Here is a 19,025-nt window from a genome sequence, read left to right on the forward strand (position 1 = left end):
AGTTCATAACCATAAGGTCGTTCAGTTAACTCCCAAGTTCCATTAGAAAGAATTGACTCCATCTCATTATGAACAACTTATTTCCAATCATCTACATCCAGAGATTCATATGCCTCTTCAATAGACTTGGGAGTATCGTCCACAAGGTATACAATGAAATCATCACCAAAGGATTTTGCAACCCTTCGTCTCTTGCTCCTTACATGAGCTTCATCGCTATCCTTCTCACGGATTTCCTCGGGTGTTTGTTAAATATAATAATCAAATGTACTAGATTCAGAATTTATCTAAGAAGAAAATCTAGCAATGCTATGCATATCCTTCATAGGAAATATATTCTCAAAAAAATGTTGCATCACGACATTCCATTATAGTATCTACATGCATATCAGGAACCTCAGATTTAACTACTAAAAACCTATAAGCAATGTTCCAGTGAGCATAACCTAGAAAGACACAATCCACTGTCTTTGGTCCAAGTTTGAGTTTCTTAGGGATAGGAATATTGACTTTGGCCAAATATCGCCAAGTGCACAAATAAGGAAGTAATGGTTTTCTCCCGACCCACTCTTCATAAGGGAGTTTCTCTTTATTTTTGTTAGGAACTCTATTCAGGACATGACATGCAGTCAACGACACCTCCCCTCACCATGCCTTAGATAAACCAGTAGTGTCTAACATGGCATTCACAAAGTCAGTCAACGTTCGGTTTTTCCTCTCGGCAACCCCGTTTGATTGGGGCGAATAGGGAGGTGTCCTCTCATGAATGATACCATGTTCCACACAAAATTCATCAAATACTTTGGGCAAATACTCTCCACCACAATCTGAACTAAGATGCTTGATCTTTCTCTGTAGTTGATTTTCAAATTTAGCTTTATAGATCTTAAAGTAATCTAGAGCTTCATCTTTAGTTTGCAACAAATAAACATAGCAAAATCTAGTCGCATCATCAATCAATGTCATGAAATATCTCTTTCCAACTTTTGTCAACACAACCATTCATCTCACATAGATTAGAATGTATGAGGTCTAGAGGTGCCAAGTTTCTCTCCTCGACAATCGTGTGAGGCTTTCGAGGTTGCTTCGATTGCACACAACTATGGAACTTAGAACATTTGGCAACCATGAAATTAGGAATTAAACTCATACTGGATAGCTTGAGACATTAAACAAAAATTAATATGAGATAGAACAAGAATGCCAAACACTTGTATCATCATTAATACTAGCACAAATTTGGTTTACTCACTTATTGCAAAAATCTGACAGGGAAAAGTGGAACAAGCCTCCGCAATCATAACATTTGCCTATAAATTGTCCAAATCTTGACATGATTACTTTATTTGACTCTAAAACTACCTTAAACCCATCTAGACATAGAAGGGAGCCACTAACTAGATTCTTATTCATAGTAGGGACATGTTGCACGTTCCTTAGTTGCACGGTCTTTCCCGAAGTAAACTTCAGATCCAGCGTGCCAATGCCACGAACAGAAGCATGTGACCTCTTCCCCATTAGGACGGAAGAATCCCTTGCAACCTGATAAGAAGTAAACAAAGAGATGTAAGCACACACATGAAAGTTAGCACCTGAATCAATCCACCATGAAGATGGTTTAAATACTGAAAGCACAATAGGTAAATTACCATACCCATCAGTATTGCTAGAGGTCACCATGTTGACAGTCTTGGAGCTCATTTTCCCTCTGTGGTCTGCATTTTCAGGGCATTCCAAGGAAAAGTGTTCGAGCTTCCGAGAGGTGTAGCACTCTAGCTCAGCCTTGTTGAACTTCTTCTTCTTGAAGGTAGTAGTCTTTATAGGCTTGTTCAAAACAGGCTTGTTCTTTCCTTTGTTCTCATTCTCTGGGTACCTTTGTACCATGTCGGAAGTAGGCTGAACCTCACCTCCTTTATCAGTAGTTTATTTAGCCCGAGATTTCTCTTCAACATCAGGAGATGCAATCACATTTTCAACTGATATCTCCTGTCTCTTATGTTTCAAAGTAGTAACGAAGTTTCTCCATGATGGAGGCAACTTTGCAATCATGCATCCAGCCACAAATTTATCGGGTAGGTCAGACTTAAGGAGTTCCAGTTCCTTCAGAATACACTGTATCATGAGCTTGTTCAACCACGGAGCAGTTATTCACCATCTTGTAGTCATAAAAATTCTCCATGATGTATAGTTCACTGTCTGCATCTATCGCATCGAATTTAGCTTTCAGTGCATCCCATAGTGTCTTTCCATCTTGTACGTGCATGTACACATCACACAGACGGTCAGCAAGAACACTCAAAACGCATCCCACAAACATAGTGTTGGGTTCCTAGAACTTTCTCCGATCTTCATCAAAAGCTCCCTCTCGCATGCCAGCACTAACATGGAAAACTTTCAGAGTGGTAAGCCAGAGCGTGGATCTCACTTCCCACCTCTTGAAGTGCTCACCGATAAACTTATCCGCCCTCAGTGGATCAGCAAATCCACCCATAGTTAACTCAGGAAATTGCCTACAATTAGGTTTTTGGATTGTTGAAAGATTAGGCAAGTTCGTGACTAATTCCAATAAATAATTCATGGCTAGAACAGAAGATAGCATGCAATACTCTAGCAATCTAGAAGAGCAACCGAACATGCACATCATCACCGCGCACGAAGTAGCAACTACAACGAGGAGTATTAACAGATTACGAGTAATGTATTGTTCGTTAGTTGTAGTAGGTGACTGTGTTTATGATGATGTTGACGTCGATCTTTTGTTGATGGCCATGAAGAGGATGATGAGTAGCATCGACCGACTTGGACGATAGACGAACCGTGGTGAAGAATATGAGCAGTCGTGCAAATCGCTTTCCAAAAACCTAATTCGTCCTCTCCCGGTGCAGGATCGCAATGACGAACGGTTTCGTAGACCTGTCTCTCGCACGCCGATGCACGCGAGCATTCGAGATGAGGTGAACTATGACAGCGGCGCAAGTTGTGAGATGAGGCAAACCCCTAGCTAGATGTTTTTGGTGTGTCTTTGGCCAACCATGGTAAGAATTATATATAGGAGGACCAAAGTCGGTACCGTTTCGCGATCACGATCTCAAACCGACTTTGTTTCTAAGTAGTATGCTTACCAGACAAAAAATACTCAACTTGTCTGCCAAGACATAAAAATAAAATGGCAAAAGGAAGTCATGCCCCCGCAAGGCAACAGGCCGGAATTCGGTGGACCATTCACGCGCATGTCGCACGTACACCCCGCCAGGCCAGGCCAGACCACGCGAGCGAGCGCGCGTGTCCTTTCTCTTCTCAACACACACTTAGAGTGGTGGGGAGAACTCACTATATAAATAGGTCCAGCTCTTCCTCAACTAGCGGCATGGGACTGAACTTTAGCACCACCACACCACTACTTCTCATTTTACTCATGGTCTCATTTGAGATTTCAGAATAAGATAATACTCCCTATGTAAACAAATTTAAGACGTCTTAAATCATACTTAAATTTTACTATCATGTTTATTATTATGTGATACCTTTATGATAATTAACCACTCTGGCATGACTAACAATTGGAAACAGCTTATCCTGATTCAAATCATAAACTTAACATGTGTGTTTGCATTTAACTCGATTTATTTTAGACTTTTTGACGAGATTTACTCACTTGGAGACGATGTTTTCATTTAGAAGATGCTCCTAGGCGTAGGGTGTGTTGTGTGCGTTCATAGAAGAGCGCGTGTAGATGTCTGTGAGAATCCCCATATATCTGTACTATGTTATTTTTCTAGAAGCTTAGTGTCTTTTTAGTGTCATGATATGGTTCGTGCAATATGGTCATAGATGTAGTTTGCCAACGCAGATTTGATGTCTTCAAAAAAAATTCTCGCTAATGCATAGATTTAGTCTTATATGGCTTTGCTATTTGTTAGCGTGTTTTTTTGTGTGTGTGCATTGATGTTTGTTGTGTGCATCCTAATTATGTAGAAATCGGTTATGTGCATGTTATGTTTGTATCCACTTAATCACTATGGTTTAATAAAATTAATTTTTTAGTAATATTCAATAAATTTACCTTAATTTATTGATTATCACGAACATGTACTTAGTTTTATCGACAAGTGACAAAGATATAAAATGCAAAATATTGACATTATAAGCAATAGATAGTTATACTATTTTTTTCTTCATTTTATGGAAACGAAATGTATCTATTTTTTTGAAGTGAACATGAACTTTATTCATTAGAAATAACCAATACATTGTTTGTGAGTAACATTACAATTTCATCAAATGGTTATTCAAACAATTCAGAAATCTAAGAAAATTTTGCTAGTCTAGCAAGCTCATGAGCAACTCTATTTGCTTCTCTATTACAATGTTCGATTCCACTAACTACAAAATCACACGCATAATGGAAACAATAATTGAATATTGCCGCCGCCGCACCCATAAATCGTCCTCCATCCTTCATTGTCTCAATGAACTCCATATTGTGTGAGTTAATAATGAGGCGATTGCATCCCGCCCTTTGCACGAGTGTTAGGCCAAATTTGAGTGTGAGTGCTTCACCCATCATTACATCAGCACAACAGTCAACCCTGTTGTTTCCTCCTGCAATAGATCTTCCTTTATCATCTCTAAGGAACGCCCCCATCATGCCCCGTAGCAGATTATGGTCAAAAGAAGCATCCACATTAAGTTTCACGAGTCCCCTGGGGGGACAAGACAATCCCTCCCTTCTCATTGAGGCCTTTGGAGATGATGAAGTGACGAAATTTGTTGTAAGGGCTAAAATTCCCATAGAAATTTGATGAGCAATCTGAGTTTTCTCCTTGTGCACTAGTTTTCGTCTTTCTCACCATAGATACCATGCTGAGATAGCAATCATTTCACGCACATTGTGGCGTCCCATAATCATCAATTCTTGTTGTGATAGAAGAATTAAGTACTCCAACACCGCCTCTCCAGCAGGATCAACCTCACAAGCTTTAGCGATAATATCAACTGTCCCTAATCTTTTCCAAACCTCCTTTGCTTTACTACATAGAAAAAATAAAATCCTTTTATCTTCTGGACCCTCAGAGAAAGTGGGAAAAATTGGCGATATTTTCATTATGTCGATTTGCAAGCGTTACACGGCAAGGAAGGGTCCCATATAGCGTATGCCAGATAAATTTTTTAACCTTTGTCAGGCAACATAACCTCCATAACTTACTCAAAATAGGGTTAGCCGTAGTTCTTCCCATCCCATTAGAATGTCTTAGTTTACTTCCATACTGGAGGTCCCACTCCACGAGGTAAGCATACCGCACCGAAAACATACCATTCTTTGTATTACTCCAGGCAATGAAATTTGTCATGTCATGTTGTGATAGTGGAATTAAAAGAATCCGTTAAAAATCAATGTGCCACATTGTTTGCCTAATAAGGTCTTCATCCCAATTACTCATAACATGATCAATCAAATCACTCACTTTCTATAACATAAGTCCTCCCTTTGGTGTTATGATTTTCCTATTGGCACAATTTGGAATCCAAGAACCATCCCAAATGACGATGTTTTGTCGATTCCCCACTCGCCAAATATAGAGAGTTCACGCGAGCGTTAATACTCTGCGGGTGAATGAAGAGTATTTCCTTCATTTAGTGTTCAATAGATCACCATCAGGATAGTACTTGGCCCTTAGAATAGTAGCACACAAGGAATCGGGACTATCAAGAAGGCGCCATGTCTGTTTTGCAAGCATTGCCAAATTAAAACAGTAAATATTACGAAATCCCATTCCTCCTTGGTTTTTAGGGACACACATCTTCCACCACGCTCTCCAATGCATACTTCTTTGGTTCTCCTCGTCTCCCCACCATAAATGCGCTATCGCGTCAGTGATTCCTTTACAGATTTTTTTAGGAATTTTAAAGACCGGCATTGCATAGGTGGATATGGCTTGGACAACAGCTTTGAGTAGGATCTCCTTCCCTGCAGTAGAAAGTAGTTTTTTCCTTCCAACCACTAATTTTCTTAACTATTCGCTCAATCAGAAATTGAAAGAAGTTTGTTTTATCTAATTCCACATTTGCTAGAAAGCCTAGATATTTATCACTGAGGACTTCAGTCATAATATTCACAGTAGTACATAATTGTTCACTAATTTCCACCATCGTATTAGGACTGAAAAATACTAAATTGTTTAACGCTAACCAATTGTCCTAAAGCTGCACGGTTTGAATCTAGTACTAATTTGAGAACTACCGCACTCTCATTCTTGGCTTTCATAAGAATCAATGAATCATCCGCAAATAGAAGATTTGTGATGGGTGGGGCATCTCTACAGACTTTCACTCCCGAAATATTTTCATTTCCCTCAGCATGTGCTAGCAATGCATTTAAACCCTCTCTGCATAATAAGAAAAGATAAGGTGACAACGGATCACCCTGCCTCAAACCCCTTGTTAGCTTAAAGCTTTCATTTTCCTCCCCATTAATCCATATCGTGTATTCGACAGTGAAGACACATTGCAAAAGGTTCTCAATTAATACTATGATTTCCTTCTGTCAAGAGAGGGAGTCTGCATTCAAAGGGCCACGCCTCAATTTCTCTAACTTCTTTTTTAGTTTATTATTTCTCTGCTTGGCCCCTTGAAAGTCTCACGATCCCAAAAATGCAGATCGGCGTGCACAGCTCGTGTACGATCATCTAGTGATGGTCCAACACCACCTAATTTGGCTTTTTCCCAGGATGCTCTCACAATTTCAAAGACAATATCTTTCTTTAACCACCTTGCTTCAAATTGTTTCACACGCCCATCTAGACGCCTAAATATGTTTTCATCTATATAATCCATGTCCAGAACCAACGGATGATGGTCAAAATGAACATGTGCCTCATTAATAACCACCGCCCGAGGAAAGCCTGAGGAAATTTATTTTCCCACCTTACATTGCAAACAACCCGATCGAGGCGCTTTCTAATTTCACCCCTACTCCAAGTAAAAGGATCGCCAATGTATCCTAAATCCTCAAGTCCACAATCCACCAGACACTCATGGAATTCTCTCATCATTGCATTTGTACTCACGTTACCACCCTCTTTTTTCCAAAGAAACTAAAATTTCATTAAAATCTCATATAACTACCCAAGGATGATCGCCCTTACTATGCAAGTTTTGCATATCATCCCAAGATAAATTGCGATCATTCCATTCGGGGTAACCATAGAAACTTGTGAACCGTCACTTTACAATATCCTCATACATGAACAAAATATCAACAAAAAAAGATGATGCATAGTTCAACACAAGTTTATTCACCTTTTGATAAAACAAAATGAGGCCACTCTCCCGACCATCACTTTCCACTACAAATACGGAATCAAAATTTAAGACGCGATGCAGCTCATCCTCTTTATATTTATTCAAATGCGACTTTTAAAGAAAAACTAAATATGCCCTTGTGCGCCCTTGGAGGTCCAAGAGCTCGCGAATTGTCGTGTTGAAAATCATAACACGACAGTTCCATCCCAAGATTTTCATTTGGCACAACGGCCCTCCTCCTTGGAGGCTGCCGATGTGCCAGAGTCTCCCTTCTCTTATCCAACAGATTCCACCCTCTTCTACATTTACTATTCATCCTTCTCATCTATCTTCTTTGCAACATGTGAGACAACACCCTCCACATCCTGCACTACTTCAACTCTACCCATGCACACCCTCTTGGACAAGACTATTACATCACCATAGAACATGCGCTCATAACTATACAATGATTTATCAAAATATAATTCTAACTCACTACCCGTTGGACGAGCATCATAAAAGTGTCGCTTTTTACCTAGGACCTTCCCTCATGCTTCCTCAGCTTTGTGAGTCTCCTTATTTTCATGTTTTCTTCCCTTTTTTGCATTGTATTCTTACCAAACCTAAAACTAAAGCATGCATCATCATTAGCATTATCACCCCCAACAAAAGCAAGTCGTGCGGCCACAACACGAAAGAGCGCCTCGAAAATGTGTGGCTGGACAGAACCTGATTATTAGTACACTCAACAACAACTGTGGCCACCTGGCTAGATTGTCCATGTCGTAGCCTTCCCATGTCCTCCTGGTATCTAGGGTAAACCTAGGACGTACCCATGTGAGAGCCTGGTTAGCGAAGTCCTCCTCATTCTTTTGTCCATCGGGATAACACCCAAAACTTGAAAACTTTAATCACATAAAACTCAACAAAACTTCATGAGATCCGTTAGTATAAGCAACATATCAAATACTTTAGGTATTGTTATAAGTAGATTCTTATTTTATTTTAGCATTAGGTACTGTATTATAACTTCTCCATGGCTTATACCCCCGCCCCCAATATAATCCATAGCATCATCAAAACAAGCCAACTATGCAAGCAAAAACATAATCTGACTAAAACAAAATAGCCTATAGTAATCTGTAATGAACTTATACTTATGTAACTCCAAAAATTCTGAACAACTAAGAATACATGAGGAATTTGTACATACATATTGTGTAAGAAAATCAGCTTCAAAAGATGTCCCAGTAAAATCAGAGAAATTCTGCATTGGACGTCAAAGTTTCTGTTTTTGCACCGTACCAATTCTACTCACCATACAAATCATTCCAAAGGCTTTATTTGGCACAAACACTAACTGAAAGATAAAAACACAATCATTATAGTAGAAAAAATCATGTTATCTCAAACAAACAAAAAGTAAAAGAAAAAATAAAGATAACTATTGGGTTGCCTCCCAACAAGCGCTATTATTTTACGCCCCTAGTTAGGCATATTGCATAGTTTCAAGTCTTGTCATCTTTGATACTCCACCCATAAGTAGCTCTCATGGTTGATTCTAAAGGTGGTCTAATTATCTTTCTAGGGAAGTGTTCCATTCATTTCTTTAATGGGAATTGGAATCTTATGTTTCTCTCTTTCATGTCTTCACCTATAGTTCGTAGGAAGGTTCTTCCGAGTATAATGGGACAAGTAGGACCACAATGAATATCAAGCACAATGAAACCTATACACAAATAATTTTTATTTGCAATTATTAGCACGTCATTAATTCTACCTATGGGTTTTTTAATGATAGAATCCGCAAGATGCATGTTTAGAGAACACTCTTCAATATTAGTGAGACCAAGCACATCACATAAAGATTTAGGTATAGTTGAAACACTAGCACTAAGGTCACACAAAGCATTACATTAATATTTATTTATCTTAGTTCTGATAGTAGGTTCCCACTCGTCATGCAACTTTCTAGTAATAGAAAGTTCAAGCTCAAGTTTCTCATCATAAGCTTTTACCATAGCTTCTACTATATATTGAGTAAAAGCTTTGTTTTGTTCATAAGCATCCGGTGAGCTAATAATGGATTGCATCAAGGAAATACATTCTACTAAATAGAAATTATCATAATTAAAGTCCTTGTAATCCAAGAGAGTGGGCACATCAATAGTTAAAGTTTTGACCTCTCTCAACCCACTTTTTCAGTTTTAGCATGAAAATCATCACCCTCCATGAAAATGGACGGAGATTGGTCAGTGGTCTCCTCTCCAGGTCGAGTATTTGGAGGGGGGCACGCTTGACCGAGCGCAAAAACGGGAATTCAAAAATATTCTGAATTTCTTGAAGTCCAAAAGTAGAACGAACCTTCAAAATGAGTGAATCGTAATAAAAAGATGTTGGGGCGAGGGTAGTAGTTACGTCGGGCTGGCCAAGCCGGCCGAACGGAGAAAACACCCGATCTGATAGTGGAAGAAAAGAAACTCGATGCAGCTGCCTGTTACGCCAGGCGCAGTAGCATGGATATTTTGTACCCACTGAGTAAAGATAGGTTGTAATTGTATGGAGGTATCCGAAAACAAACCTTAATTCATTCAATTAGCCTTTGGGCATAAAGAAAGCAAGGGCGTAGCGTTCCATTACCGATCATGGTGGTATCAGAAGCACCCCTACTCCTCTGGTCTATCTACCTTACCTAAGAGGACAAGTCTTGCGAGCAAGTCGGCTGCCGCGCAAGGATCCAGGATAAGAGGGACCCTGGGGCACTCGCTTGAAGGACTCGAAAGCTGACTAATGCTGATAGGAAAATAGAGCTTCCTCCAAACGCTGATCAATACCATCCACCCCAATTCTACAAGAAGGCTTGGTGCGAAAAAGAAAAGAGGGCGGCCTGGCCCCTTTTCTTCTTTATTCATATATGGATGGACGAGGGACTCCGCTGACAACATCTATAGATGACTTTTCTCGCAAAATGCTATTAACGTTGGAAAAATATTGCTCCCCCTCTTCCCCAGCTCTCCTTTCCTAAATATTCACCGTCGAGTCATCAAAGACGTCAAATAATTCAGAGGGGCTCGGCTACAGCCTCAGGGATTCGTGGAATTTTCATTTTTGAATTGCGTTGGGGGAAATCTACCAAAGTCAGGCATATAGATAGACTCCTTTCCCGCTGCTAAGGGAGAGCAAGAAACTAAATCAAATGATTGTTTTTCTTATCTTATCAATCCTAAGCAGGAAAGTCCTGTTAGTGAGTGGTAAAACAATAGATCCGACTAAACTAGCTTTTCATATCACTTGTGTAGTGATTGACACGGTCTTCGCATATTGAACAACCTAAGAGTGGAAAAACCTCAATCGCCCCTTCAAACATTTAGAATTGCTATCGATTCGATGATCCCTATAGGGCGCACCCATGTCACCTTCATCCTCAACAAGAATTGAGTAGTTGGCATTTCCGGTTTCCGAACAAATGGATACAAATTGGGTGTTGCTTGTAGGTCGTGATGTGCCTCGAGATGGCCATCTCCTGTCCCCCTGCTCGTGGGGAATCTGCTCCTGGGGCCCGCCCGCTTCTTGGCTCCTTGACTACAATAAGACGCTCCTCAACTAGAGTTGACTCATATCCGGTACCTTTATCATTAATATTCACAGAAGTAAACAAAGATTCAATAGAAGGAGTACTGATCATTTTAAGATCTTCATCATGATTCCGGTTAAAACCGGGTGGAAGAGCTTTTTCTAGGAATTCCTGCTGAACTTTCAACTTAATGTCATGTCCTTACTTTCATTAATATAAACTTGGATAGATTTAATATTCTTAGTAAAATCATGCTTAGGAGGCAAACCTTTACTTGTAAGGGTTTCTACATCAAGTGCAATTCTATCCATGTTTTTAGCCAAAGTATCAACAACATGCAATTTTTCTTCTACCATAGTATTGAAAATCTTTTGAGAATTAATTAATTCCTTAATTGTGTTCTCAATGTCAAAGGGTATCCCATTATAATTTGTAGAAGAACTTCCATAAGAATTACCATAACATTTCCCGTAGTTGTTAGCGGAATTACCGGGATACAGCCTAGGATTGAAATTACCTCTATAAGCATCATTGTTGAAATTATTTCGCGTGACAAAGTTCACATCAATAGCATCATTATTTTTATCAATCAAAGTGGACAAGGGGAAATCATTGGGATCAACATGAGTATTTTTATTAGCAACCAAATTCATAAGAGCATCCACTTTTTCACTCAAAGTATCGATTTCCTCGACAAACTTTACCTTCTTACTAGATGGATCTCTCTCGGTATGCCATTGAAAATAATTAGTCATGATGTTTTCTTGAAGTTTTGGGGCCTCTCCTAAGTTCTCATCCAAAACGGTACCACCTGCAGCAGAATCTACCAGATTTCTAGACACAAAGTTTAGTCGAGCATAGAAGTTTTGGATTCTCATCCACAACTTTAAGCCATTACTGGGGCAATTCCTTATCATCAATTTCATTCTCTCCCAAGCTAGTGCAACATGTTATTGATCATCCTTTTGAAAATTCATTATTTGATTTCTAAGGGATATGATCTTAGCAGGAGGAAAATACTTGGCAATAAAAGCATCTTTACACTTATCCCATGTTACAATACTATTACGTGGTAAAGATGAAAACCAAGCTTTAACTTTATCTTTTAGTGAAAAAGGAAATATTTTAATCAAAATATCATTATCCATATACTTTTCTTTTTCGTATCACAAAGTTCAACAAAGGTATTAAGATGTCAAGCGGGATCCTCAGTAGGACTTCCCGAAAATTGATCTTTCATGACAAGATTCAGCAATGCAGCATTAATATCAAAAGCCTTCGCACTAGTGGAGGGTTGTATAGGAGTACCAATAAAATCATTTTTATTAGCATTTGAGAATTCACACAACTTAGTAGTACCTTGAGACATGGTGACCGAGCAAGCAAAGTAACAAGCAGGACAAGTGAACTAGAGAGCGAAGATGCAAACTAGTGACAAGCTAGGCAAGCAAATGTAAATATTTTTGTATTTTTTTATAAGACAAACTAAATCTACCAGCAAATATAAAGAGGAACAAGTGAATGAAAATTTCTGTGAAGTTACTTGGTAGGTTATGCTGATAATTCCCGGCAATGGCGCTAGAAATCCTTCATGATACTTGTGATGTGCGTTGGATTTTCCGTGAAGAGGAACGGGTTACCGTAGCACAATGTGTGTAAGTATTTCCCTCAATTATGAAATCAATTTTTATCAAATCAATAGGAATATCAACAACAATTGTCTTCAGCAGCTGCACACAGAAGAGCAAACAACTTGCACCCAATGCGGGCAACAGGGTTGTCAATCTCATTGGTCTCATTATTTGCAAGCAAGTGAGACGTGTAGATAATTGTAGATAATGGTAAATTATAAAATAAAATGAAAACAAGTAAATGCTAGCAAGGTATTGGAAGTTTTGTAAATATATGGTGAATATACCCGTGGGCCATATTTTTCCTAATGGCATCTCTCATTAAAATGGCATACTGTGGGTAAACAAATTATTGTTGGGCAATTGATATAAAAGCGGATAGTTATGTGATATTAACGGTAATGATCATGTGTATATAGATATCACATCCATTAAAAATAGGTCGACTCTTCCCTGCACCTATTCCTATTACTCCGCTCATCGGCCACTATCGAGCACGCATCTAGAGTATTAAGTAAAACAGAGTAATGCATGGAGAACGATGACATGATGTAGACAAGGTAAAATCAAGCAATATGAATAAACCCCCTCGTATTATCCTTAGTAGCAGCAACATAAAGATGCATCGTGTCCCCTTCTGTCACTGGGATATAGAAATTCGCCAGGTTGAACATATTACGATGCATCTTCCTCACCGAAGAAATATCAATCTAGTTGGCCAAACTATATCAATAGATCGGAGAGAATTACGAATCTATCATAATCATGCACATAAGAATCATATTATTATTCAGAGAAGACTCATATATTTATCATGAATAATCTGAACATAAACCCGCATTCATGGGATTCCAAGAAATGCACCACACAAAAGGATTACATCATATGGATCAAAGCGAAGATGCGATGATCATTGTATTGAAGATCAAGAGAGAGAGACATTGCCAGCTACGTACTAGCCATGGACCCATAGGTCTTTGGTAAACTACGCAAACATCATCATGAGGGCGGCAAGGTTGATGAACAGGCCCTCCATGATCGATACCCCCTCTAAAGAGTGATGAAACGGAGCTCCAGATGGCCTCCCGTCGGAACAGAGATTTGCGGCAACGTAAAAAAGTGTTTTGGGACTGCTTGTACGGTTTTTGGGATATATGAGAATATATAAGCTAGAGAACGGAGTTGGGAGAGCCTCCAGGGGCACACAAGCCATCAGGGCGCTCTCCAAGCCGCGCCGTGTTGGCTTGTGGGGCCCTCGGGTGGCCTCCAGCCTTCTTCCAATGCCCATTGGTCTTCTTTTGCTCCAAAAAAATCCCAGAAAAGTTCATTGTCGGTTGAACTTTGTTTGGTATTGAAAAGCTAAAAAGTGAAAACATGTAGAAAATAGCAACTCGCACTCGGCAGTATGTCAACAGGTTAGTGCTCAAAAATAATATAAATTGGGAAGTAAATACCCAAAAAGTGTCCTAGAATGATGATATATCGGCATGGAACAATAAAAAAGTATAGATAGTTGGAGACTTATCAGTAACATAATTATGTTATGTTGTTATTTCAAAGGAACCTTTGATGGAAGGATCTGCTAATATTTTGTTGACATTTTTATGGATCTGTGTTGTTTCTTCTCTTGTATTATTGTAGGTCAACACCGACCATACCAATAATAAAATGTCACTGCCTACATGGAAGCAACACCAATTTTGTGCTATTCTTCAAGCATTGGGGTTTCATAACTTGCAGTGGTACCTTGACTAAGGTCTCCTTAGCCACTTGTTTTATTGATCGTATATATTTATGTTTGATACCTTGGATGTTGATATCCCACAAGATGCATTTATTTCTATTTTCGAACATAATGTGGGTGCATATATGTGCCATGGTCAAAACTACCAAGTTAAAAAAAATGGATACTTTTTGGCCTAAATAATACCCCCTTTATCCCATAATGTAAGATACTATTACAACCAATACATGTGTGCATTGGTTGTAATAACATCTTATATATAGAAGTGAAGAAATAGTGATATTTAGTTACTGGCAGTATGATGATTCAAACTCTATTTCATTGGCATGCTCTTCGTGTAGTTATAGATTTGTAGGTCTTTCGTCAGTTGATTACATGTTGTCTAGGATTTCGATGTGAGTACATTTTCTTTAGAAACACCAAAATTTACACCGATGAGCCTTTTGTCTTTGAACAGAAGGTGGCCATTGAGGGAGTCTAGGACTAAAGAGTCCTCGGGCCTGATTGCAATCTCTGGCGATGGCTAGACGAATGCTGATGACAACAAATCTTCCCTTGCCACGGCACCAGAAGAATGCTGCTAGCACTCCCCGGCAACGGAACTAGAAGAATGTTGTTGATGGCCCACCAGCGCGTGGGTTCGCAGCAGTTTTCGAGGGTAGAGTATTCGACCCAAATTTGTTGATCGCCTATAGGAGGTGAGAGAATACTCTCGAGTATTAGCAGCTGAATTTGTCTGATTCAACCACACCTGAAAGATTAGTATCTGCAAGCACAGTAGTAACAGCAAAGTAATATGATAACAATGGTGTCAGAAACGATCTGTTGATGGAAGAATATTCCTAACGATTGTATCAATGGCGCCAAGTTGCCGCGTTGACAGAAATTGTCAGTTCCCGTCAACGTCCAGTGAACCAAAATTATAACAGGTAGTAGCAGTGTAACGAGCAATAGAAATGGCAAGGAAAAGCAGTAGTGACAACAGTAGCAAGTAGCAATAGTAGCAAGCGACACTAATAGCAACAGTAGCAGCAGCAGCAGAGCAAAACAAGTAACAACAGTAGCAATAGTAGTAGCAGCACCACCAGAGCAAGACAAGTAACAGCAGAAGTAGGAAAAACTCGTAGGCAATGGGTTGGTGATTTGTTTGGATGATATTCATCATACAACAGCTATAACACGGAGAGATATGTGGCTAGCTCCCGTTCGTCAATGTGATGTAGGCATGCATTCCGTGTGTCGTCATACGTGCTTAGGGAAAAGAACTTGCATGACATCTATTGTCCATCCCTCCCGTGGCAGCGGGGTCCAAAAGGAAACTACGATATATTAAGGTTCTCCTTTTAAGAAAGAACCGGACCGACGCATTAGCACTTGGTGAACACATGAACTCCTCAAACTATGGTCATCACCGGGAGTGGTTCCGGTTATTGTCACTCCGGGGTTGCCGGATCATAACACATAGTAGGTAACTACAACTTGCAAGATCGGACCTAAAACAAACATATATTGGTGACAACATAATAATTTCAGATTTGAAATCATGGCACTCGGGCCCTAGTGACAAGCATTAAGCATGGCTAAGCAGTAGCAACATCAATCTCAGAACATAGTGGATACTAGGGATCAATCCCCATCAAAACTAACTCAATTACATGATAGATCTGATCCTACTCATCACCGCCCAGCGAGCCTACAAATAGATTACTCACGAACGACGAAGAGCTTCATGGAATTGGAGAGGGAAGAAGGTTGATGATGACGATGGCGACGATTTCCCATCACCGGAGCCCAAGACGGACTCCAGATCTGCCCTCCAGATGAAGAACGGGTGGTGGTGGCGCCCGCGTATCGCAAACGCGACGAAAACTTCTTTTTTTTATTTTTTCTGGGACGAAAGGGATCTTATAGACCTGAGATTGGGGGCGGCAGAGCCGTGTGGGCCCCACAAGCCTGCCCACCGCCACCAGGGGGTGGTGGCGGAGCAAGGGCTTGTGGCCCACTCGCCCACCCCCTGAGGTGGAACTTGGCGCATATATTTTTCTTATTTTCCAAAACTGCTCCCTGTAAATTTTGAGGACGTTTGGGGAACTTTGATTTCTGCACAAAAATAACACCAAGGCAATTCTGCTAAAAACAGCGTCAGTCCGGGTTAGTTCCATTCAAATCATGCAAATTAGAGTCCAAAGCAAGGGCAAAAGAGTTTGGAAAAGTAGATACGATGGAGTGCACTATGAGAATCGATGAAGTCTTTTCGATAGCATTGATGCAATGTACTGGATATCGTTTCTTCGGAAAGTGCACTATGTGCTCATTACCGTTGACATGGAAAGTGACATTGCCTTTGTTGCAATCTATAACAGCCCCTGCGGTGTTTAAAAAGGGTCTTCCGAGGATGATACCATGGCATCGTCCTCGGGAATATCCAAGATAACAAAGTCTGTTAAGATAGTGGTATTAGCAACCACAACAGGCACATCCTCGCAAACGCCAATAGGGAAAGCAGTTGATTTGTCCGCCATTTGCAGAGAAATTTCAGTGGGTGTCAACTTATCCAACACAAGTCTGCGATAAAGAGAGAGTGGCATAACACTAACACCGGCTCCAAGGTCACATAAGGCAGTTCTTACGTAGTTTCCTTTAATGGAGCAAGGTATAGTGGGCACTCCGGGATCACCTAGTTTCTTAGGAGTTCCACCTTTAAAAGTGTAATTGGCAAGCATAGTGGAGATCTCAAGATCTGGTATCTTCCGTTTATTAGTCACGATATCTTTCATGTACTTGGCATACAGAGACATCTTGAGCATATCAGTTAACCGCATTTGTAGAAAGACGGGTCTTATCATCTCAATGAAGCGCTCAAAATCCTCATCGTCCTTTTTCTTGGATGGCTTAGGAAGAAAGGGCATAGGTCTCTGAATCCATGGCTCTCTTTCTTTACCATGCTTCCTAGCAGTGAAGTCATTCTTATCGTACTTCTTAGGTCGTGGATTATCAGGATTAACCGTAGGTTCAATCTCCAAATCCCCATAATTGCTAGGTTGAGCATTATTATGAACATCACTGTCCATATTGTCACCAGGTTCATGTTCATCACCAGATTGTGTTTCTGCATCAGACGCAGAGATATCATTAGGTTCTTCAGGTGTGACACTATTTGGTGAACTCGCATGTACGTTTCTATCATCCTTCTTCTTCTCCTTAGGATGACTGGGTGTATCAGCATTGATTCCTTGATAATCTTGATCAATTCTCTTAGGATGACCTTCAGGATACAAAGGTTCCTGAGTCATTTTGCCTCCTCTAGTAATGACTCTGACAGAGTTGTCATTTAATTCATTAAGCAAGTCATTCTAAGATTTAAGTACTTGTTCTACCTGAGTAGTAATCATAGAGGCATGTTTACTCAGAAGCTTCAGATTATTTACATTTCTGTCTACACAAGCACTTAAATGGCTAAGCATACGAGTACTTTGTTCCTAATGCCAGCTAACATAATCATTGAAACTCTGTTGTTTGGCAACAAAGTTGTCAAATTCATCAAAGCATAGGCTAGCAGGTTTATCAAAAGGAATATCACTCTCATCAAACCTACGCAGAGAATTCACTTCTACTACCTGTATCGGGTTATCGAGACCATGGATCTCTTCGATAGGTGGTAGATTTTTGACATCTTCAGATCTAATGCCTTTCTCTTTCATAGATTTCTTGGCTTCTTGCATATCTTCGGGACTGAGGAATAGAATACCTCTTTTCTTCGGAGTTGGCTTTGGAGGTGGTTCGGGAATAGTCCAAGCATTATCGTTGATCAAGAGGTTATTCAGTAGAATCTCAGCTTGTTCTACAGTTCGTTCCCTAAAAACAAAACCGGCACAACTATCTAGGTGGTCTCTAGAGGCATCAGTAAGTCCGTTATAGAAGATATCAAGTATCTCGTTCTTCTTAAGAGGGTGATCAGGCAAAGCATTATGTAGCTGGACGATCCTCCCCCAAGCTTTGTGGAAGACTCTCTTCTTGGAGTTAAGCAAAGTTGTATATTTCCTGCAAGGCAGCTTGCTTCTTATGGGCATGGAAATATTTCTCACAGAAGTAATAGACCATCTCCTGGGGACTACGCACACATCCAGGAGCAAGAGAGGTGAACCAGACTTAAGCGTCATCCTTTAGAGAGAAAGGAAACAGCTTAAGGATATAGTAGTGGCGGATCTTCTCCTCATTAGTGAAGAGGTTGGCTATTTCGGATAGTTTGGCAAGATGGGCTATGACCGTCTCAGACTCATAACCGTGAAAAGGATCATATTCGACTAGAGAGATTATCTCAGGGTTGACAGAGAATTCATAATCCTTATCGGTGACAAAGATAGGCGAAGTGGCAAACTTCGGGTCATTTTTCATCCTAGCTTCCCGAGATTTTTCCTTCCACTTGAGAAGTAATTTCTCAGCGTCATAGGCATCCTTACACGCAAGAAAATCCTCAGCTATCTCTCCCTCCATAACGTAACCCTCAGATATATCAGGCAATTCATATCTAGGAGAGCTAGATCTAGCAGGAGCAAAAGCAGGTTCTATCTCAATAGTATCGACAGTATTAGAAGCATCACGAGAATTGGCAGTAACTCTATCAATATGAGCATCAAGGAACACTCCTAGTGGAACATCAGGCAAAGTAGTATCTCTAGCAGTATCAAGCATAGGATCATCAGGCAAAATAGCATCTCTAGCATCATTAGGCAAAGCAGTATCAAGCATAGCATCCCTAGCAGTATCAAGCATAGCATCATCAGGCATAGTA

The sequence above is a fragment of the Hordeum vulgare genome, chromosome 3H, assembly GCF_904849725.1.
Source record: "Hordeum vulgare subsp. vulgare chromosome 3H, MorexV3_pseudomolecules_assembly, whole genome shotgun sequence".
Lineage (NCBI taxonomy): Eukaryota > Viridiplantae > Streptophyta > Magnoliopsida > Poales > Poaceae > Hordeum > Hordeum vulgare.